This window comes from Myotis davidii, unplaced genomic scaffold, assembly GCF_000327345.1.
Source record: "Myotis davidii unplaced genomic scaffold, ASM32734v1 scaffold226, whole genome shotgun sequence".
NCBI classification, from domain to species: domain Eukaryota; kingdom Metazoa; phylum Chordata; class Mammalia; order Chiroptera; family Vespertilionidae; genus Myotis; species Myotis davidii.
Genome location: NW_006297224.1, coordinates 1887106 through 1896129, shown reverse-complemented (window position 1 = coordinate 1896129; position 9024 = coordinate 1887106).

Genomic DNA, 9024 nt, shown 5'->3' with positions numbered 1-9024 from the left:
TGCTCCTCTCCACAGGCTCTTCCCAGACTCCATAAAACTGTACCTCCAGCTGCATTGCAGCCTCAGTGAGTGTTTGTAATTGAAATGTCCTATAAACTGGGTTTAGCAAATAAAAGCAAGGGAAATATAAAAGCAAAAGTACCACTTTGAGTTTCTGTCCGCACCCCTCTCCCCCCGGGGCTCTGTGGCTAGGGAAATTCTTTAGGCTGCCTTTCTGGGTGCAGTCTCTCACAGCTGTGGACTTAGATTTAGATTCCCCAGCTGCCAGCAGCCCTGCGGACCTTGTGAGTGGAGTGTTACTCATGTCCCCAAGGGACACAGACTTGGTGTGGCGCAGATTCCTTCTGACCTTCTGGTCCCAGTGGTTGTGCATCTCTTTCCAGCCCAGATCCCCGATCCTACCATTCTCCAGGTGTCCTCTGTCCTTTCCAGTCATGGATAGTCTCACCAACTGTGTTTAATTTGCCAATTCCAGGTGGACGTTATTTGATTTAGTTGTTCCTTCTATCTGCTCCATGAGAAGGCATAGGACACATCTGCCTATTTGGCCGCCATTTTGAAAAGCCCATGTTTCAACCTTTTGAGGGAGCTATTCTAGAATATAAAAAAATAAGTAGAGGAAGAGAGAGTAATCCTTCATTTCTGTTTTCCACAAGGCATAGGTATACCATTCCCATTCCCATAGCTTAGTTGCATGATCCACTAATATATCACATAGTAATAAACTGCTTTTAGCTGGGTTTATATCTACCATGTCCAGACAAAAGAGTTAAGGCTGGTACATGACTTCTGCTAAAACCTTAAACAATGCTACCAGCAGTGCAGCTGTTTAAATAATAAAAGTCCGAAGTTTATAAATAACACAGTTGCTCTCCAATTTCACCTCCATCATCTCTGTGGAAATAACCTATCTGTGGATATAATCCGTAATCTTAAAACACCAAACTCCAAATCATACTTTTCTCAGCAAGCTCTCTAAAGATATTTTATCACCTCTTCCACTTTAGGCTTAACCAATTTCTTCTGCACCCTTATTTAGGGTTTAACTTTATGTAAATTATCATTAGTTTACATATCTGCCTTCTTCATTAGGTTGAAAGCTCTTTGAGACCTGAAATTTTGTTGTTGTTCAACTTTATGTTTCTAATAGTTCTCACAGTAATTAATTAATCACTTATCAGTTTTTACATATAGTTACCTGCTCTATATTGGAAACTATAGAAGCCTGAGGATAAAAAATGAATAAGGTCTTTTGTGGAACTTACATCTTATTATGAGGCTATATTTAAATCAATAAGAATAAAATATGTAAGTTTTGTTATAGTAAAAGTAAGAATAAGTACAGAGGACAAGAAAGTCACAGGAAGATGTAGTCAATTCTACTCAGATTATTGAATTTTAGATTGATTGACAAATCCACTCTTAAGCTCAGGAAACGAATCCCCTTTAGTTTCTGTTAAATCAGGGTTGATCGGTACTATATGTGAATTAACTACTTAGCCCACTGCAGAGTCACAAAGAGGCCACCAGTCTCAAACTGACCTCTATTGTGGTTTCCAGTTCACTGGGACACATGTCAGAGAGTGGATCTCTTCTGCCCTTTATGTCTGAGTAGGAGTTAGGTAGATGGGCCTCCTCCTTGGAATAGAAAGGACCCTAATGACTCTTATCCTCACTGCTCATGCTTGTGTGACAGGAAACTATGCAGACCCTTGCATAATATGTACTTCTGCAAAGGGTGAAGAAAATCACATGCTTTCCCCACATGTAGCTTCTCCGTTTTTTCTTCTAGGCAATATATCTGATAAAAAAGAAATGGCTGGCAAGATGGAAATTGCAATCTACTTCTCATGGAAATCAGAACCCTTTTTATTTCATATGAAAGATATAAAGGGAATCTATCAATATAGTTGACATCTATCCACTTCAAGTAGTTTCAAGGGCAGAAGTCTGAAAAAAAATCATCTTGCTAAGGGTATTACAATGATGAATAAGTTACAGTAAAGATTTAGAAAATAAAATCACATATTTAGCTTTATGCTACAATAGCTTTCTTGATCTATTATCATGTTTTGTTTGTTTTAGTGTAGGATGGAACTCACTTGTGAAAATGGCTTCAATGTGCCAAGGAGAGCTTGCCTTTTCCTGAATTGAGATGACTTTAGATATTGTATGTTAATTAGTTTAAATTGGTCAAGAGTAGGGATAATTGATGCTAAATGTAAAAACAAAAAAAATGTATGCAAAATAGTTTCAATGGTACTCACAAGATTAAGTATATTTCTCAGCCACAATTTTTGAAGTGCTTTCCCATTACACAAATTCACTAATCCCCTTACTTTCTCAGTTTTTATGGGTAGTCAAGCTACCTCCTGGGAGATAGCCATACCCATGACTTAAACTCTTAACTCTTTTCAAAATAGTTTTATACATCCCTCTCTTACATATATTTGACCTAGACTTACAAAGAACTCACTCCAGAGTAATGCCCTCCCTTTCCTTCAAAAGCACACACGATATTTTTGATTCTTGGAGATCTTCATGAAGAAATATTTTTATTGGTCCCAATAAGGATGGCCTGTGCTTTCCCCCAGCGTTCCTCAAAGGCTCAGGCTCCATGGACTATCCATGAAGCCAGCAGAGTACAGAGGCTGTGCCACTGAGGGGCCTGTATTCTGAAATCTCATAGACAACTCACAGTTTGATACCACAACTCACAGTTTGATATCACACAGCTGGTCTCTCAAAAGGTGGGAAATGAACGCTAAACCAGCCACAGGAAAGGAGTAAAATGTACTCTCAGATACTGTTCTCTTGGCTTTGGTTTCATGTTATAAACATTTCTATGATTTGCTTTTGGGAAATGAAAACTCCTATTTTTAGCAAGAATTCTCACCATAAATTGTTGCTTTCTATTCTTATTCCCTTTTTAGTACTTTGCAGAGTACATTATTCTAACTTCTTTTTCTTCTTTGAATGAGACATCGGCTGTCATGACTTTTGCTTCTCAGGTCATAGTCCAAGAAGATCTGGATTTTAAAAAGAAACTCACTTCATTTGCCTTAAATAAATGTCTACGTTTTTTTCTCTTCTCTAAACTGTGAACAGGCTACTCACTAGCCTATGAATTTGTGTCATAGATATAAAAACTTCCTTCTCTATTCTCTCCCAATTTTTTGAATTGTGTCAAGGGGCACAATTCTTAGAACCTGCCCTAAGCAGTTACACTTTAGTTATACCAATGGCTAATACATTATCTTTGCTTCTCTTCCTGTTGAAATTTTTCTCCAACCACTTCCTGTTGCTGTCTTCTAGTTTCAAACATTCTCAATTTCAAAGTTGCTTTACCATGACTTATTTATAATAAAAACTGTCCACACAATCATATTACTTATAAGAATATTCTTGATCTATCCAGTGGTCCAAAGGTATTTTTCAATCGCCACAGATCTATTTAGTATTTCTTTATCTTATACAATTCTCCACCAAATTAAAGCAGAATGACTAGAAAGCAGACTTTATGGAAGCAAGGACTGTGTCTCCTCATCATTATATATCCAGTGCCCTGCACTGTGTTTTATATATGGTAGGTACTTACTAAATTCTTTTTGAATGCATTAACAAATGAATAATGAAAATAAGTGTTTTCTTTTTGTTATTGCTAATCCTCACCAGAGGATTTTTTTCCATTGATTTTTAAAGAGAGTTGGTCAGAGGGAGGGAGATACACACACACACAAACACACACACCTACTTACTGGTGGTTGCCTCTCACATCGGGGATCATAGATACCCTTAACTGGGACTTGAACCCACAACCCTTCAGTACTCACTCCCAGCCTCTAACCACTGGGAACACCCACCAGGATGAGAAATGTTACCTTTTATCCATCCTGAAGAGGAGTGAAGCCAACAGGTTCAGATACTGAGAGACCTGTGGTGAATTAGGTATGAAGGAAAACGTTATTACATGTCAGGAAGGGAGTGGGGGCTGAAATCTTAATCAAATCAATAATTACAGGATAATAATATAAAGAAATTACCAGGGTTCCCAAAGAAAGTCAAAACAACCAAAAAGAGAGATGAAGTATTCTGGATTTTCTTGGCATTTAAACATTTTATAATATTAGTTGTTAAAACTCAGATTTACTGAGCAAACTCCCTGTCACTTGTTAGCACAAGCTGGGGTACAGAAGGGGTGGTGTCAGCTGCAGTATCAGCAGAAAACTTGGTTAGTTCGACAAGTCACCCTCAATCTAATAGAAAAGAGAAGATTCAGCACTTCTACTCAATCACTAGAGAACAGAAGCAACTACATAATGCAAACAGCCCTCAGGATGGAATATCAAAAAGCTACTATAACCACCAATTAACAGTGAGCTATTGCTCCACAGAGACTTAGAAAATTAATGCTAAAGGGAATTGAATATTCTCTTCTATATGTTTATTTAGAAGAATGTAAAAAAATTCTCATTAATGACTTTCCCCTAACACTCAATTTATCACTGGAAAGTTTATGTGTTAGTTTCCTATTGTTGCTGTAATAAATTACCACAATCTCAGTGGTCTAAAACAACACAAATTTATTCTCTTACAGTTCTGGAAGTGAGAAGATAAAAATCAGTCTCAGTAGCTAAAAGTCAATGTTTCAGCAGGGCTGGTTCCCTCGGGAGGCTCTGCAGGGAAATCCATTCTTTGTCTCTCCAGCTTCTAGAAGCCTCCTTGGATTGTAGCCCTTTCTCAACATTGAAAGCGCATGACTCCATAATCTCTGCTTCCTCATCACCTCTCTTCTCTGACTTTCCTGTCTCCATTTTATAAGTACCCTGGTGATCACATTGGACAACTTGGTTAATTGTGGGGCGCAGCCATAGGGTTAAGCCTCGGACTGACCTGTTGGCAAAGTCACAAACAAGTCCCAGCTTAGAGGGCACAGTCCTCTTAGCATAATTAGGCTTGACCTTATGACGCTCCTTAGATCTTATCTGGGAAGCTAATGGGCTGAGGGAGGTGCAGCAACTGCTGCCAAAACAAGTGAAACTCACAAGAACAGTGTAACTGTGGTAACAACTACCTTGTTTACCTCTGACTATAAAATAAACTAGTTGTGGTATCAAACTCAGCTTGCCTCTGCATCTTTTTCTATGGCCTCAGCCAGGCACAGGGAAGATCCACGGAGAGTAAAGAGAGCTATGCTGATCATCTGAACGCTGTCTCCCTGTAAATCATTCTTCGCCGACTCCGTCCACACCTTTGGGAATCCCTGGTCCACTGGGGCTGGACCCCGGCAGTTAATCTAAAATAATCTTCCCATTTCAACATCCTTAACTCAATTCCAGCTTCCAGGTAATGTAAGGTAGTATTTACACAGCTTATAGGGATTAGGATGTGGATATATTGACAAGGCCCATTATAGATTAATATTTAAAAAATTCAGTTAAATGTGAGAAAGGGTGAGAAAATGAAGAAAGCCTCCCAGTAACAATAATAAAATAATATTGCTAGTAATTTCCTTCAAACCTTTCCAGTATTTGGTCTAATTTTGAACTAGCAAATAAAAAGTATAATTCCAGTATCTAAAGATCTGGACATGTCATCAAACAGACTGTCCAACCCATGAGGGAAGGTAGGGGGTGAGGAGTTAAGAGATCAAAATATTTTAAAAATATCTTTTCAAAGGACTTGTATGCATGCATATGAGCATAACCAATGGACAGAGACAGTAGTGGGGTGAGGGCATGTGCTGGGGGATGGGAGTGGCCGGGAAGAATTCAAAGGGGGAAAAAGGAGACTCGTGTAATACTCTAAACAATAAGAATTAAAAAATAAATAAATAAATAAATAAATAAATAAAGATCTGGACATGTTTTTCAAGAGGAAAATTCTCCAACAATAAATAACCAGGAAAAAGCAAAATATGATTTCACTTGTATAATACATTGATCCTTCAGGAAAGAACAGAATTTAAAAGCAGAAATAAAACCAGTAGCATTAGCAAAATAATCCACCTATGCGTAGGGCCCAAGGAATCCGTTATGGCAACAAGGCAACAGTGAGCAACTTTAGCCATCCACTTACTGGAACACAGACTCACTGTGGGGCTCTTATAATCTCCACAAAGTGGGAAATAATATTGAGGTCATCAACCTGGTGCTAGAAAAAATATGCAAGAAGTCTATGGATCCAAGAGTTTGGTATGTTGGGAAACAAGAAACCAACTGTGGCTAGCATTTTTTGTCCTTCTATAACACAGGTTATGTCAGAAGCCTGCAATTACAGGTTGCCGGTGGCCTTCTGACTGAAAAGTATCTCAGAGTGAGAATTGCGAAATGCCTCCTCTCTAAGAACAAGAATCCAGAAATAACTCAGAATTTCAGACAGTATCTTTTCCTTAAGGAAAAAAGCAGGGGTAAAATAAAGTCAACTGTGACTAAAGATGATGTTGACACTGAGAAACAAAACCAAAATGAGTGAAAATATTTCTAAAATATCTTTTCATACATGCATGGGAAAGCTTACAACACATGTAAGAAAATAGTCACCACATCTGTGTGTGTGTGTGTGTGTGTGTGTCATCTCCACACATTTTCCTTTCGTTGTGAAAACAGTGTCTACATATCCTCAGTCAAATAGCACCAACATTGTAATGAACTATGAGTTCAGTTCATGCTTATTTTAAAAAATATGAATGTTCATTTTGATGAGATTATTGCTCTATGGGAAAGTGGGTACAAAAGAAAGCAATTTTTATATGTGTATAGATATAAAATTGCCTGTGGTGTCCATGAAATCTTTAGCAATGACTTTATGCGACCTTGAAAGGAAGAAAGGATTGTTAAGAGGACAGGCTATGGAGTCAAATTGAGGATTGTATTCCAGCTCTGTCACTTAAAACTTTTAAAACCCAGATTCCGCACTTGTAAATTATGGTTAAAACCATATGATTTTGAAAACAAAATGACATGAACATTGTGAAACATTGTGCTTGGCACATTGATCACTTAAAAATAAACAAAACCAGAGTAGCTGTTCATAGCAGCAACTAATGAAACAAAAGAATAAATAAGTACATGGGCTGAAACACTACCTCATAACTTGTGAACAAGAACTGTGTTCTCATTCAGTACCCAAAACAAATATATAGTTAGAATAATTTTTGAACTTTAGTGGAAGATTTTAAAAGATTTTCTAACACATGCCTTTATTAAATAAAATAGTTTTTTAAAAACCAACCCATAATTTTATACACATTTTTGCTTTGCTTTTTTCATTTACTCGTATCATATTGATGTAAATAGTGAAAGTGAGCATCTGGAGCTATACTTAACTTTCCTATCTAATGTAAATCTTAGTTTTTCTATGTGTATTATAGGAAACAGGATAATAAAGTTATATAGCTGGCAAAGATGACTATAATTATTCTAATTTCCTCACTTAGCTGAGATTATAGAAATATTAATTACACCAGTTGCCTAGATAAAATGATGGAGAGTCGTCATATCAACATTGGCCTTCTGAGTCCCAGTCCAGAGTTCTTCATACAGGAAGACTGCTCCATATGTGTTTCAGATACAATTTACTATCTGAAGACTATCCTTATCAACTGTCGTTTTGCGTACATGGATGAAGTGAGCATTTTGTGTTTCCAAAGGAGTAACTAGGATGCCTTTGAAGACTTGGATGCTTACTTGGGAAGAATAAGCTGGAGTGTTTATATGTCTTCCTGCCTCCGCAAAATCTTGGTCAAAGTATCTTTTGTGAAGAATATATATATATATATATATACACACACATACATATATATGTATATATATACACATACATATATATGTATATATATTAGCAGATGCATCCATTAAGACATTGTTTCTCCAGTGGGTTGGTTTAAGAAGAGTGAATGCTTTCCTAACTATTGAATTTCTGAAAATATTGACCAAGACTTTATATGGACTGAGAGTTTACTTTATTATACTGAGGGCTCTTGGTAAGCAGGCACTCACAGAAGACAATAAACTTGTCAATATATTATTTCTGAAATTAGATAAAATTTCTCCATTATTTCAAATACAGCGATCAACTTAAAATTAATTATGAGTTTAGAGGAAGTTTTGGAAAACGATTATGTCAATAATAGTTTACAGAATTTGTTGACATTTTACATACTTCTCCAAGTTTTCCTCATTGTAAGTATAAAACAATTCCAGTAATGTGAAAAATCTTTAACATTTGGATACTTGGTATTCATGGTACGCCTAAAAAAGACTGTGAGATAATAGTTGCTGCACAAGCCTTCCTTTCGGGTTACTTTTCCTTTCAGGTTAAATGTGGGCATTTAAACCAGAGAATATTACCAAATCTTCAAATTGGCCTTCAACTTTTTTTTTCTTTATAAGATAATTTAGAGATCTTTGAAAGAAGAGGGACCTTTATTTTAAGAATCTGGGGCAACTGTGAGTCTTCTCAGCCATTAAAGCAAACAAAGCAACAGAGAGCACTGGTTTAGAGTACCCACTTAAATCCTTATCTAATTTGGGCCCTTTACACTTTATGAATCTAACCTAGATAGTCTGCGCAAAATGAAATATGTACATTTTTAAATACTACCTTCATCTACATCTTAATTTTTAGATCCATGCCTGGAGATCTCTTTTACCGCCCATTTCCCAGCACATATCTGTTTCTACTATCCCGATGTCTGCCCGACGTGGGGGCACGGTGGGAGACCTAGAATGGGACCAGAAGAGCCACAGGGACAGGTGACACAGCTTAAAGATATCCTGGGGGAAAACCTGCGAGGAGAACAGGACCAGAGAGCGTTAAAACTAAACCAGCCTACAAGGACACAAGAGCAAGCCCCTGGGCAGTTTCACTTCCTTCGGGCGCCCTGCAGAGCTGAGCCCAACCCGACCCTGAGGCCTGTGTAACCCCAGACCTTGGCCCCGGCTGCCTGCGGCGGGTGCGGCTGCGGCTGCGGAGGGGAGAGGCCCAGAGCCCATCAGCCCGCGAAGAACCTCAAGGCCAGCG